The 15,476-nt window shown below is 42.2% G+C and overlaps 2 protein-coding genes across 4 annotated transcripts in view; one reads left to right on the top strand and one right to left on the bottom strand.

Moving 5' to 3' along the window:
• Nucleotides 1–15,476, top strand: part of LOC143842419 (uncharacterized) — a 168,155-nt gene that overhangs the window by 126,472 nt on the left and 26,207 nt on the right. The window lies entirely within an intron of this gene.
• LOC143842420 (uncharacterized) overlaps nt 10,644–15,476 on the bottom strand; it is a 93,445-nt gene continuing 88,612 nt past the window's right edge. Inside the window, exon 5 of the mRNA XM_077347576.1 lies at nt 10,644–11,084. The gene's annotated coding sequence lies outside the window, so the exon portion shown is untranslated. The remainder of the gene's footprint in view (nt 11,085–15,476) is intronic.

Below are 15,476 nucleotides of genomic sequence, written 5' to 3'. Positions count from 1 at the left end.
GCATCCATAGCGTCACTCACAATTTCTCATATCCTAATGGAAACCACTGTGGACATATCTGAGGTGTGAAAATTTTAGCAACATTCTTTGCCTGAGTAACTTGCTTTGCAATTAGATTTGTAGTACTTGATTTGCTTCTTGCACAGGTCTCCAATGAGTGTCACTCAACTGATTTTAGTAGGCTTCTTCTTGATTAATACTGGTGTATGTATGAAGGGAAACAGGCCTATGGGATTTTTGTCATGTGGTATAAACTCTCAATGAAGTGAAAATAATATTGTGGAGCTGGCTTTTTTAACTGCAACATGTCTCACTTGAAAAAACAGTGTGTGACATGGCTTTAGTTTCACTAAGAAGCAGGCTGCTTGCCAGAATATTTTACAGTGAACTCTCACATGGTTCATATGAGCAATTTCTAGTCCATCATTCTTTCTCATTTAAGCTGTCCTGAACTGGTTAAATGCATGATTTTCCCTCCTAATATGTGTTATGTAAGGTGTGCTGATAATGCTTACATTAGTCATTAAGCACAAAATATTACCTACCTGACAGCAGCAAAATCCCAAAACTGCATACAGATGAGGGTAATCTGTTCATGGGTTTATGGACCCAAAGTTCCTCAGACAGACTCACAAATCTAAATGATGTCCCTGGGTACCACATTTTGCATTCAGAACTCTCAGGTAGCTACAAAGTATGTAAAAATCTTATGCTGCTAGAGATCTCCCCACTGAGCATACATTTGAGCAGGCCTATGTGGGTTGTTTACTTCAGCAAATGTACTCTCGATGCTTTCCAACAGGAGTATGGGAATAGTTAACATAAGGGTCTCAAAAGCTCAAACTGTATACTCTTGTTGGGAAGTGTCCACTCAAATATATGCAACACATTTCCTGTTACCTAAAATACTTTTCTGAAATCAAACCTCCAAACTGTTATTGCTTTGAGTGGAACATAGCCAGAAAACACACATTTTGTTCTGCTTTGAGTAATATATGTTATTCAGTGGAGCATGTGAATAGAAACTGATGATTGTGAACAGTTATGTAAAACACAAAGACTGTATACAAACTGACTATACAAACAGAGGCTTTCTCACATAGGATCAGATCAAACAGCTTTTCTGTTAGTAAAAAGGGGAAAAATAGGGCTGGGGACTTACATGGAAAGAGGCAATGTGGGAAAGGGAGGGGGGTGTAATAAGGAGATGAACTGGCCATGATTGAGCCTAAAAGCTGGCTGTCTCCAACTTATTGTCTGCTCAACATAGATAATATCCTGATGGTATCTACAAATAGACAACATCCACTGAAGAAATTGTACATTGGTCAGTCAGCATATTTATTTCCATTTGGAAATGATTCCCCAAAGCATGTACAACACTGATGTGGAGATTGTGCATATTAGCTGGGCAAAGTGCAAAATGTCTTGTGAACAAATGTACACTCCAATATGTGTGCACATTAGTCAGTTAAAGTCATATTAAATTATATTTATAAATGATTGAAAAACAGAAGAAAGAGTTTTATATTTAAACTAGATTCAAAGCCCGTTTGTCAGAACGGGCTTTGAAAGCTCCCCCTCCCACCGTGGCCTACTTCCCCCTCCCTCCCAGGCATGAGGCTGCAGGTATGATTCTAGGCCCGGGGGGAGGCCTTCTTCTCCCCCTCACCCCGCCCATGTCACGGCTTTCCCCCATGCCCAGAAGCACACCCGTGGTCTCTTTGAGGCTGCGGGTGTGCTTCTAGGCCCGGGGGGAAGGCCTCCTTCCCCCTCCTCACCCCCGGCTGTGACCTCCCTCTCTAGTCACGCTGTCACGCCGCTTCCCCGGAGGCTGCTGATGGGCTTGGGTGAGGGCCCTTCAGAAGGCACGATTGGGCCCTCACCTGACTGGGTAGAACTCTTGTCTGTCCTGGTGAGGGCCCTGCCCACTCTCCGCCCACTTAGCCTTTTATTTAACAGTGACCCGCTGTTAAAGGTGAGGTGCCTCTTTAATCAACACTCCTGTGTGTTTTCTAAAGTTTGGTTATATTGTATCATTTAAGTTTACAATACATTTTAAATGGGTCATGAACTGTTAGTTGTCTTATTATCTCTCAGCCCTGAATATCACTGCTGCATGATGAATAAGAGAAATTTCACATGTTATAGTTCTGGAGTGAATTGACAGTCTAGAAACTTGCAACAATTCTCTAACTATGAAGGGTCTCTAGCATCTCTTTCCAGTCTCCCTGATAACATATTGGGGATTCATATTTCAAATATATATTTAAAATAAAATACATTCAGAGTGGGTTTTGGAGTGAGGGGAGAACATATTTAGGCCCTTGCCCAATGTAGTTTTCTGCAGTAGGATAGATAGCCTCATTGCTTCTGATTTTTTCTGTTCAAGTTAATAGGAAATGGGGCAGGGGGTGAAATTCCTTCTGCATATTGCTGCAGTCCCAATATGAATTTGGAAGAGCAACATGGGAATTGCAGAGCATGCACAAATCACTTATGACAAGTGTAAATGTTCACTGAGTGACTCTGTGAAACAAGCAGAAAGTGTACAAATATTTAAATAATTTAAATAAATAAATAATAAAATGTACAGAAATACTAACCAAATGACCACTGAGAGTAAAATGATCCATGCCACAGCTTCTCCAGGCTTCAGAAATGAAAATAATTCTGAATTTCATCAGGTAATGGTCACTCCACCACAATGGAGTGATTTGCAATTTCTATTCCACCAGACCATCCTATCACAATCAAAGTAGAACATCAAATAGAAATGTGCAATGCAGCATATGAATTGACTAGCACAACACAATGGTTGTCATACCCCAGGGTGAACACTTTTAGAATCTTAAAAACCAATCCCAGGAGCACCTCAGTCTGGATGAGTAGTATACCAGAAACATCTCCAGTTCAACACATGGTCAATACACTCAATGTATTCCCTCTGACAAATGGGAAGCCTGGTAAGAGAAACGGAATTCCTATAAAATATATTACTGACTCCAACTCTGTCCTGCTTCCTAGTCTATTGTCTACTGATGCTATGCAGAGAGCCTATCTGAAATGCTACCAGCAGGGCCGGATTTACATGAAAAGAGGCCCTAGGCTATTCCACTTATGTGGCCCTTTCACCTCCCATTTTTAAAGTTTGTAAATTACATGATAATAAAATACATCATTACTGCTATATATATCAAAATGTTAAATGAAACATGTTGTGATTGGTACTAACCTTTATAAAAATGTGGAATATTGGCCCCACTTGATCTTGAGGCCCTAGGCTGAAGCCTAGTTAGCCTACAGGAAAATCCGGCCCTGGCTACCAGCATGCAGATGTTTTATAGTCAGCTTTATTTCTCTTTAAGGCATGATCCAGCTGGGTCTGTGGAAGTCTTGAATAGGTCCTGAAGGATGGGTAATAAGGATGGCTCTATCTGAAGCTCTATCCAGGCAAGACTGAGGTGCTATTGTTCAATAGAGAAGCTACTCAAGGACTGTGGAGTCACTCCTTCCCCTGAAGAAGTAAATTCATAGCCTGAGGGTACTGCTAAGATCCTGTAGTAGAAGAGTTGGTACTTAGATGGCACTTTTCTCTACCCACAACAGGTAGGTGAGGCTGAAAGAGCCCTGATATTACTTCTCAGTCAGAACAGCTTTATCAGATTGTGACTAGCCCAAGGTCACCTCACTTGTTGCATGTGGGGGAATACGGAATCAAACCCAGCTCACCAGATTAGAAGCTGTCACTCTTAACCACCACACTAAGATGGCTCAGCAAGTTGGTGATACAAGTCTGTTCCATGACATGTAGCATTTTTATCAGCTTTTGCTGATATACCAGCTGTAGTCATTACCCAAAAAGCGAGATTTAACCATGTTGCTCCCTACTTTGATCTTATCCAGGTTAATTATTGTAACACACTGTACATAGCAATGACTCTGAAAACTGCCAGGAACTTCATATGGTATAAAATGCAGTGGCTAAGTTATTTCCAGCAGTGGACTACAGAGATCACATCAGTGTAATTCTGTTGTGCTGAAAAATCAGCACTAACTGCCTGTCTGTTTCAGGCACAATTCAGAATGTTAGTTTATTTAATTTGCATCATGTATCCCTAGCCATCCTCCCCAATGGGGAACCAAGTGGCTTATATAATTCTCTTCTCCTCCATTTTTCCTTCACAACAGCCTATGAGATAGGTTAGTTTGAGAGCATGTGACTTAGTGTGTGTCACCCTGTGAGCTTCCATGATAGAGTGGGGGTTGAACCTGAGCTTCCAAGATTCTCATCCAACGGTCCAACCACAATGCCACCCTGGCTCTCACCCTTAAGGATGTAAATACACTCCACTGGCTCCCAATTTGTTTCCAGGCTCAATTCAAGATGCTGGCATTGACCTCCCAAGTCCCATAAAGCTGAAGGCCACAATATCTGAAGGATCGTTTCTCCCATATAAACCTACCTGTTGAATCACCTTCAGAGACCCTGCTTTAGGTGTCCACACCATCTGAGGCAAGGAAGCTGGCAATCTGAGAAAGGACCTTCTCAGTCATGGCACCAAAACTTTGGAACTCCCTTTCAAGGGAGATTCAGCTGTCTCCCTCTATTGTTGCCTTCAGCTGCCGATAGGTGAATAGTTTTGTTTTGTTTGGCATGCCTTCAGTAACTCTTGTTGGCCCATCATCCTGATAGTTATGTGTGCTTGTATGGCTTTCCATTTTTATTAGATTGTTTCTATATTTTATATATACCTTATTATGAGTTTATTACATTGCTTTTACTTGTAGTCCACCTCAGCTGTTAGGACTGTCGAAGTCCATGTAAGGTCTTGAGATCTTCAGTTTTTACAGTTCCTCTGGAAACAATGGCTGATTTGGAAGGTGGTCTCTATGGCATTATGGCCTGCTGAGGCCCATCCCTTCCCTAACCCCACCCTTCCCACAGCTCCACCCTGAAATATCCATGTATTTCCCAATCCAGAGCTGGCAACCCTATATGCTGTAGAGGTGTCATATGAATTCCCCAGATTTCTCAAACAGAATAGGGCCCATACCTCACTGAGCCACATCTATGTAATCAACAATATAGATTCAATGACAATTAGTTGCATGACAAGAAGATGTTGTTGTATCTCATTCAAAACAAAAATTATAGATATTATAGGAAGGCTTGTGACATTTCAAAGATCACAAATCATGGCATAGGCATGTGGACTAGAATCAAAATCTTCTCCTTTTACAATAAATCAGTGAGTGTTTAAGCACCACAGGACTCTCTAGGTTTTTTCTGCAATAAATGAACACAGTTATCCCTCAGGAATTTGATGCTATAGCAACTCACGGGTTCATGATTAATTAAGTGGGAGAAACCTTCTTGAAATCTCTCCAATTAGATACTTTCTCTCTCTCATACAACCCTGAAATTATTGCCCAAATCTTGCAGGAAAGTTACAGAGCACATTACATATTGTTGCTCCTATTCTTGTCTCAGTACCAGTTATTAAAAGAACAGAAAGAAATTGAAATATCACCTGCATAGCAGTCAACTCAATTTGCTGGTTTGCTGGAAGGTGATTGCCAGTGAATCAGGGCTGTCTCTGAATTAACAGATAGAATACATTCCATATCCTTTTGAACAACATTTGCTTGCTATTGGTGAGGTTAGCTATTAATTTGATGGGTATCACAGCTCTTTTTTATCATTTGGCATTTTTCTATCTTGTAAAATGGTTTAGAAACCATATGTTTTCATCAATAAGCCCTAAACTTAAAATGCAGGTGGTGGTGAAGCAGGCCTGCTCTGCCCTGCAATCTTATTCTACCCTGCTCACTCCAAGATGTTCCCAACATCTGGAGAAAATTCTCTCTGTCTGACAACTCACCACCACCACCAACATATCACCTTTGTAAGAAATTGCCCACAGGACTTCCAGCTTTCCTTCCAAGCACTAAAGCCTTGTCTCTGTCACTCCTGTTGCCCAGCGTTTGGTCACTACTGAGACAGTTTACTACCTTGTGTGCCCCTGGAGGCAACAACTTGCCAGGTTTCTGCTTTCCGCCTGATGCTCCTTTTAACATAGCATGTCCAAGACTGTCAAACTGGATTTGATTCCATTCTCCCCCACATGCAGCCAGCTGGGTGACCTTGGGCTCGCCACAACACTGATAAAGCTGTTCTGACTGAGCAGTAATATCAGGGCTCTCTCTGCCTTACCTACCTCACAGGGTGTCTCTTGTGGGGAGAGGAAAGGGAAGGCAGTTGAAAGCCACTTTGAGACTCCTTCAGGTAGAGAAAAGTGGCATATAAAAACCGACTCTTTTTCTAGACCAGTGGTTCTCAACCTTCCTAATGCCACGACTAGGCTTGTGCGATTCGTTCCCTCTGGGCACAGCCAGCGCCGCACCACGGGGGGGGGGAGGGCAGTGCCGGCAGTGGCGTGACAGCGGGCACAACCACGCAGACACGGAATTCCGCCCAGCCATGACCCCTTAATACAGTTCCTCATGTTGTGGTGACCCCAACCATAAAATTATGCGTGTTCTTTCACAGAAATTAAACCAAAACTGACCAATGGTGTGAAGATCCTTTGTTCATGATTGTAGATATATGATTATATGTTTTTTTTGGGTTTTCTCTGTTCAGTTCTGCCTTTTGTCCCACCACGCTGATCTTGCTCTTTTCCGCTGCTCCAGAGAGACAAATGCTCTATCTCGATCTGCCTTGAAAGGCTGTTGTGTGGATCCCCCGCCCCCCGGCCAAGCTACTTGTCCTGCCGCAACCCCTGTGAAAGAGTTGCTCGACCCCCAAAGGTGTCTCGACCCCCAGGTTGAGAACCACTGTTCTAAACCTATTAGCATTTTTAAAGAGGTAGCTGAGGTGCACCTGGGAAACCATTGAATTGACACTCTCTCTACCCTGTTCTCTGCCCAGAGGTGAATAGAACTTTTAAAACTCAGAGTGAAAGTTTTGCTGAATTTAAACTTCAAAAGAAAAAATGCATTTTTTTCACACAGGTTATCTGATTAGTTCATACAAATCCTAGCGACCCTACCATCAGATCTTTTATTGTTCTTATAGTTTGTAAAATGAATGGAGACGACACTACTATTATAGAGATGTTATATAGACTTATAGAAAGTAAAGATTTACTTCAAATTTTTTCATGTAATTTTGGTGTACTTTCCAAAGAATTTTGCTTTAGTGAAATTTTAGAAAGCTGGGGGAGGGGAGAGAAAGAGAAGGATTTTTTTTTCAAGATGCACCTTTCAATAGTCTTTATTATTAAGAAGGTAACCAGATGCTTTGCTAAAATGTTAGGGTCGCTCTATTTCAGTAGAAAGCTCTTTCTTAAAAAAAAACTCTAGGTCAAGGGAAAAGCATTCTTTTTTTTGTTTTACTTTGTTAACAGAGGAAGTAATCTGGGTGCATGTTTTAGTAATATCTCACTCCCAGCACAGAAATAAAGCTAAAACTAGAGCTGGTTTCAAATTTAATATCTTTCATTGAAATCTAGGCCTTTTGAAACCTAATGCATGGTAGAACTCACAAAGTGGGTTTTTTTTTATTATAAAAGGATTAATTGCATTCCTTAGCTCAAGTCTGCATAAGCTCATATACATCTTCTTCACTTGACTTGTGCCTTTGCACATTATATGCTACTAGATATTTAAGAATACCTGATATAGGTTTTAGATCTTCTATGTAGATTTCAGTATGCTAAACTTTAACTTTTCTTCCTCTAAAGTGATTTATACCAATTAAGAAGAAACTTGAGGACCCTTTCTAGAAAAGTCTGATATTAATATGTTTTTAATTGTAGATTTACTTGAAGATTTCCACATTACCATTCTAAACTGGTTAAAGCAGTACATGGATGGGGGTTTCATGCAACAAATTTCCTTTTGTTAATGAGCTGTTTCTGAAGTACTATGATAATTTCAAACAGTGCCACTTCCCCCACACACACACTCTCTTTTTCGACATGCAAACTTCCTCTGAGTTTTTTTAACTGCTCTAAGTTGACTGCTATAGAGCTAAACTGCTATAGTGCTACAGTGGCACTATTGAGATGCCTTGGTTCCATGGACGAGTGGCTGACCTGGAACGAGTCTCAGTTCTCCAGCACTGTTGATGCAGAGCAGTTGTCTTAGAGCACTTTCAGCCTCACCTACCTCACAGGGTGTCTGTTGTGGGGAGAGAAAGGGGACTCCTTTGGGTAGTGATAAGCGGGGCATAGAAAACTCAACTTTTTTTCTTTAGTTTTAGTCTAATTTTCGATTACTTCTGTCATGCTTCTTATCCCCTGTCTAACTTAATTCTCTTTGACCAATTTTGCACAGCAGTGGCTGCACTGGGCTGCTGCTGGTTGCTAGTGGCAGGGTAGCATGCTACCTCCCAAGTAGTCCTTTTCTCCAGGGGGACTGATCTCTATGGCCTGGAAATGACCTGCAGTTCTAGCAAATGCCCAGGTCCCAACTTGAGATTCAAATCTCACAACCTCTCTGGGGCACAGTGCCTCTTCCAAGCAGCCATTTCATCTCCAGGAGTCTGGAAATGAGTTGTTGCAGAATCTCCCATCCAAAACAGTCTATAGTCTGCAAATGACCTACAATTCCAGGAGATTTCCAGGCCACATCTTAAAGGAGTAGAGGCTGCCTGCCAGTCCTGTGGGACCCAGCTTGGCCTCTGTGTTCTTTCTGCCTGCCAACTTGCTGTGGTGGTTAAAAGTGTGGACTTCTAGGATTGTAGACTTCTAATCTGGTGAGCTGGGTATGATTACCTGCTCCTCCATATGAAGCCAGCTGGGTGACTCTGGGTTTGTCACAGCACTGCTAAAGCTGCTCTGACCAAGCAGTAATACCAGGGCTCTCTCAGAAAAGACTCCTGCAACACATTTCAGCTGTCCTTACAGGTGTCTTACATGTTTCTTCATAGTATCATCTGTAAACTGCTCTGGGAGTGGTAAGAATAAAGCAGTAAGGAGTAGGTGGGAGGAGAAAGGGGCATGGTGAGTCCAGGATAAAAACTCAAAGGGGCCTTCATGCCCCCCAATTGACTCCTTCGCTGTCAGTCCAGGCCAAGGGGCCAATCAGGAGCCATGCAGCATGTCGCTCCTGATTGGCCCCTTGCCCCTGGGAGGAGGGGGCAGGGGGGAAGCTTCACTGCAACCAAAGCAGCAGGCCCACCGCATTGGAGATGTGGCGACCCTGCTCCTTGGGCTGCGGCAAAGCCGGAGAGTCGGGGGGGAGGCCAATGGGGGAGAGGATTCGGCGTGGCCAAAGGAGCAAGCCTGCTGTGTCAGAGATGTTCCCAGCCTGCTCCTTGGGCTGTGCCGAGGCCAGGGACTCGGGGGGAGGGGGGAGGCTTTTGTGTGACCAAAGGAGCAGGCCCATCATGGGGGAAATTTGAGGGATGCCGCAGCAGCCCTTTTTGAGGTGGGGGACCTGCCAGGAGGGCTGCCCAGGGGCCAGGGGAGGAGAGGGGATGCTAGCGCCCATTGTATTCACAGATACAATGGGCTTTCAATCTAGTTGTTAAAAATGCTGCTGCTAGCATTTGTGTCTCTGTGTGTACGTGTTTGTCACTATCTGAGATTATATTATCGTGGAATCACTGTTCTAATTACTTTAATGGTGTGGTGTACAACTTATGTCTGGGTACCAGAGTGTGGAAGATTTTGCTTTATGCATGCACTTCAACCTACTCCCTCAGTTGTAGAACATTTAGAAAGTGCAAACTTCAAAAAGTAAACTAGTAAATGGGCTTTGAAAGGGGTGGCAGGCAGGAGGGCGTGAGAGGGTGACATGGCTCCCTTTGCCTCACAAAGTGGGCTACAGGGAGTAGAAATCCCCCCCCCCCGCCGGTGGTGACAGGGCTTTCGGCCAGCAGGGAGGCTACAAATTCCCCCCGCTCCCTCCCAGCAGGAGCGTACCTGCGGGCTGCAAAGCCCTGTCGCTGCCTCTCTCCTCGTGAGCGACAATGGAGGCCGCAGCCACAAGGCTTCTAGCATTCAAGGAGGAAGGGTGAGAGCTGGAGGGGGAGGGCCAATTAGGGTGGACCTGGACAGACAGGGCCCCGGACAGTCTCCTCCCAAATATATAAGGGACAGAAATAGTGTTCTGCTTGTACTTCTTATGTGTACTATTTTCTGCACATTCCCACCCAACTGCTGGATGGGAGGCATTCTGTACATTGTTTTTACATTATACTATCCTCAGCTGCTACATTGCTTAGATGAGAGGAGTTTCACAAGAAAATCCAGTGTAGATTGCCTAATGCAAACACTTGCCACAGACTCAACAGTAGCTATTTGCGTGGACAGCAAAGTGTTCTTCAGAAGAATGCTACCTGCCAATTAATCATGTACGCAGGATAGCAAGCAGCCAATCTGAATTTTTTATTGGAAAACAATATTTAATAAGTATTTTAATATTTAAAACACTTCTTAGTCAGAAAGCATGAATAAATGAAATGGGATTTCCACTCAATACCACTGAAAAACAAGTCCGAGTGGTATGTGTCTCAAAGACACAGAAGAAAGAGTGTCAAAAAGAGAAAATCCTGGATCTGGATTATTTTCTAGCATTTATATTTGACATTCTAGGATAGTAATGTGTATTCCTTATAGTAAGAACTTCTCTTTCCCCCCCAAAAATTATTTTGTCTGTTACAACCAGCACTTTGTTTAGGAATCACAGGAAGGTGTATTTGTTTGTTTGTTCATTCATTCATTCATTCATTTGAGCTCTTTCTTACCCTTTCTCAAGGTCCAAGGATAGCTTTTGTTTAAAATTTAAATGCATGCCTTGCCTCTTCTCTAACAATATGGATAACAATAAATTTTAAAGGAAATATAAACAGAAACAAACCTATTGAAGTAATTCAAACAGATCAATGCGTAATGGACCTGGGTCCCCACAAAACAGCACAAATAAGCCTTGTATTACCAAGCAGGACTTCAGGCAAACTAAGACAACAAAATCAGATTGCTGACTCTATATCCCGGTAAACTTCTCTTGTTCTTAATTTCTAGACTCAAAATCACAGACCGTCTTTTTTCACCTCCAGTTGCTGTACACAGCTGAAAGTTAGAAATTGTACTTGTTAGCTAGGAGAAAACACAACACTTTATGAATTAGCATTTATCACCTATATCACTTTCTTAATGCACAGAAACAAAAGCCTTCTTCACAACAATGTTCAGTATATTTCATTCTCCAGAATAGTTGCTCCTATTTTAGATTTCATTGCCAGCATTATCAGCGTTGTATAGAAGAAAGTGCTGCTAACTTGGGTTTGCATACATTTTATTGGATTTTGTATGCATTAGTGGATTATGGCTTCCTTCAGTGATGTAGGTAACTCTGGAGTATCTCTGGGTGGTGGAAAGTGCTGCCTAATCACAGCTGATTTATGGAGTCCTGACAGAGTTTTCAAGGCAAGAGACCTTCAGAGTTTTTTTAACCATTGCCTGTCTCTACATAGCATCCCTGGATTTCCTTGGTGGTTTCCCATCCACATACTAACCAGAGTCAATCTTGCTTAGCTTCCATGATCTGATGAGATTGAGCTAGCATGACTATTCAAGTCAGGGCAGTATATCTGCCAAGTGTTAATCTGATACTATAGCATAGTGGTTTAGAGACTAAGGGCTAGATCCAGCTTGAGTGCTTTCATAGACAAAAGGATCTTCAGAGTGCAAGTTTCTCCTGCTGCAGTCAGAGATGAGAAAGTCACACTCTGCAGAAAGAAATCCTTCTCTCCACAGAAATATTCCTTTGGATCCAAGACTAAACTGGTTGACATTGTACCTTTCCCAGGAGTTCAGCCCCTCATCAAAATAATGATTCTGACCCACATTACACAGTTTTTGCAAGGATTATTGATCATGCATGTGAAATAATTAAATGTTAAAATGACACATAAATACATATTATTACCTAAGCAGAAAGAGAGAGAGAGAGAGAGAGAGAGAGAGAGAGAGAGAGAGAGAGAGAGAGAGAGAGAGAGAGAGAGAGAGAGAGAGAGGAAATAAACTAAAATGGTGCTTGAAGAGAATAATAGCTAAGATAATAAGTTAAGTGATAGAGGTAAATACACATAATGGTTTGTTCATTCCTAAACATTTAGTTAATTGCATTTAAGAATTCAACAAAAAAATAAAATATCTGAAATACAAAATCCTGATTGATGTGTGATTGTATTTAACACTAATAATGAGACAAGAACTCTTTCTTGATTGCATAGACAAGATCTAAATTAATAACATTTTCCTGAGTAATACAGATTCTGTGGCAAATATTTGATTTTGAATTAAATAAGAAGAATTCTTGAAACAGTGCTTTGCGTATTCTGTTTTATTTCAGGGGAATAATCTAGAGTTCACTTCTGATGCATGTTTCAGAAAATATAATTCCTTCCATTGTTTATTCTTTTTACTTTGAGGGCCAAGCCTTAGTAAAATTATCAACATAGATACCACTTAAGTAGTTCAAGATAGATACCACTTGAACTATGGATTGGAGGTTGAAGGTGTAGTGGCAGTTTGGTGTAGTGGTTCGGAGTGCGGACTTCTAATCTGGCATGCCAGGTTCGATTCTACGCTCCCCCACATGCAACCAGCTGGGTGACCTTGGGCTCACCACGGCACTGATAAAACTGCTCTGACCGGGCAGTGATATCAGGGCTCTCTCAGCCTCACCCACCCCACAGGGTGTCTGTTGTGGGGAGAGGAATGGGAAGGCGGCTGTAAGCCGCTTTGAGCCTCCTTCGGGTAGGGAAAAGCGGCATATAAGAACCAACTCTTCTTCTTCTTCTACAGAATGTAACTGAGCTGTTATTCTAACTTGAACTTTTAAAATATTTTATATTTTCTTAATATGTTGTGTTACAAAGGCTAATCAAGGTTGCCATTTATGTAGTAGAAAAGAGCAAGAATCCAGTAGCACCTTAAAAGCGAACATTTGTGGCAAGGTATGAGCTTTTGTGAGTCACTTCTCACTTCTTCAGATATGTTCCCTGCTTCAGGTATCTGAGGTGCCATTAGACTCATGCTCTTTTCTATTGCTACAAACTAACATGGCTTGATCTTGATCTATCACCATTTAAGTAGTTCGATAATGTTTTGCATGGCATTCAATCTGGTACTAGTCTGTCATAATGTTGTCTTCTGCTCAGCAGTCTCCTGGCTTCAAGTGTATGTTCCTTGCACAGCGTACATGAGACATAAAAAAGATTCCATTGATGTACCACTCAAATGTCTGCAATTTCCATGACTCCTTTATTTGACTAAACTTAACTCTGGTGTTTAAAGAGCCTAGGCTCACCACACTGGGACACTTCAGTATCCAGGCTCCCCTTTATCATAGGCAATGCAAAATTTCATGGAATTTCATGGAAACAATACACTTGTCTCTAACAACTTGGCAGGCCATACACTCAGTCTGGTTATCCCTTGAAGTGGAAGGACAGTGGAAGAGTTAAACTCATTCCTTTGGCATGGATAGATCTCTACTTGGTAGGGCTAGGGAAACCCAGAACCATTATAGGAGTGGGGAATTTGGTAAAACAGGGACTGGTGGAGCCAGATGGGTTCCTAAAGCCTTCAAGCCAATTCTGGGAAACCCAGAACCATTATAGGTGTGGGTAATTTGGTAAAACAGGGACTGGTAGAGCCAGATGGGTTCCTCAAGCCTTCAAGCCAAATCCTGCCTTGGGTCAGGAACTGCCCATTTGTCAGCCTCCCACCATGGTCACGTGGTATTGTTCCTTGTAAGATATCAATTAAGTGTCAATTGTAATCTGTTAGTGTCAACTGTCTATGGTTGTTGTAATAGTGAAAACGGGCCTGAGAAAGTGTAACTGCTTGTAACCATTTTTATTGTTTTGCACTGTATATTCTAATTAGTAAATTCATTCACAAGAGATGGACTCATGGGAGAAGGGGGGGCCTAGCCTTGGTCAACTTGGCATGAATTATACAAGGTGTACTTGGGTGCAAAGCTAGTTCACACACTTTTATTGGGAACAGAAACACCTATCTCTTCCTGGGAATGGGATGTGTTTATGTCTGTTGGGGAAGGAGACTCTTGGGTATATGGATCAACATACTGACTATCAATTTAGTTTCAGCAAGAATAATCATGAGCTTTATATCACTTCTACACATATCACTTCTACAATAAACTGCTTTTGCTAATATACCTAGTTTGTGTATTAGAAAGGTTGATGTGGATCTGACACCTTGCATTTAAGGAGCCTATGTGATCCACCCCACCCCCCCATTGCTCTCTCTCACCAACACTGAAAGATAGGCCACTTGGCTAAGAGTAACTAGGCTAAGGTCTCTGGGCAAAGTTTGAGTCCAGTAGCACCTTGAAGAACTACACCGTTTTATTCAAGACATAAGCTTTCACTTGAAAGAACACTTTCATTGCTACCCACCTGAAGTCTCTCGGCAAGTTTTACAACAGAGGAGAGACCTGAATCCAGCTTTACCCATTAGGACTGCCAGCTCTGAGTTGGGAAATACCTGAAGATTTTGGGGAGAGTGAGATTTGGGGAGCAGAAGGACCTAACTGCAATATAATGCCATAGATTTCCCCCAGGAGTATTGATCTCTGTTATCTGGAAATGCATTATAATTCCAGAGATCTCCAGGCCCAACCTGGAGGCTGGCAACCATATTTCTCAGTCTGCTGCACTAACCACTTGGCCACTCTGACTGTAAATCCTATGACTGCAATACTAGTGAAATGCTGTAGTTAAATATAAATGCACCAGCTCCAGAAGTTAGGAGACTGGGTATTCAGGACTCCTAAAAGAGATATATTCTGAGTATAAAAATGATGTCAGATATTCAGGACTGTCTGAAGGCAGGGCAAAAGAGAATATCATGGGGGAGGGAGTTCTTCTGCTCCACATCATTTAAATGTCTCCCTATGGAATGTTTTAGTACTGTTCCCTGCAGGTCAAACTACAATGTGATACAGCAGATGTTTGGACTAGGATTAGGTGGCGGTGGAAAGAGCCATCAAGTCAAAATCAACATATGGCAGTTCCTTATGGGGTTTTCAAGGCAAGAGATGTTCAGAGTTAGTTTGCCATTGTCTGCCTCTGCATCACAAATCTCATATTCCTTGGAGGTTTCCCATCCATAAATGTGAAGATATATAAGTGAAGATATCAAAGAAGATATATTGGGAATATATTGGGACTTGGGAATGTTCAGCCTGGAGAAAAGGAGGTTGAGAGGGGACATGATAGCCGTCTTTAAGTATTTGAAAGGTTGTCACTTGGAGGAGGGCAGGATGCTGTTCCCGTTGGCTGCAGAGGAGAGGACGCGCAGTAATGGGTTTAAACTACACGTACAATGATATAGGCTAGATATCAGGAAAAAAAATTTCACAGTCAGAGTAGTTCAGCAGTGGAATAGGCTGCCTAAGGAGGTGGTGAGCTCCCCCTCACTGGCAGT

Source organism: Paroedura picta, chromosome 7 (assembly GCF_049243985.1).
Source record: "Paroedura picta isolate Pp20150507F chromosome 7, Ppicta_v3.0, whole genome shotgun sequence".
In the NCBI taxonomy this organism is placed as follows: Eukaryota; Metazoa; Chordata; class Lepidosauria; order Squamata; family Gekkonidae; genus Paroedura; species Paroedura picta.
The sequence above is the reverse complement of the archived record's forward strand: the minus strand, read 5'-3'. Positions and strand labels throughout refer to the sequence as shown.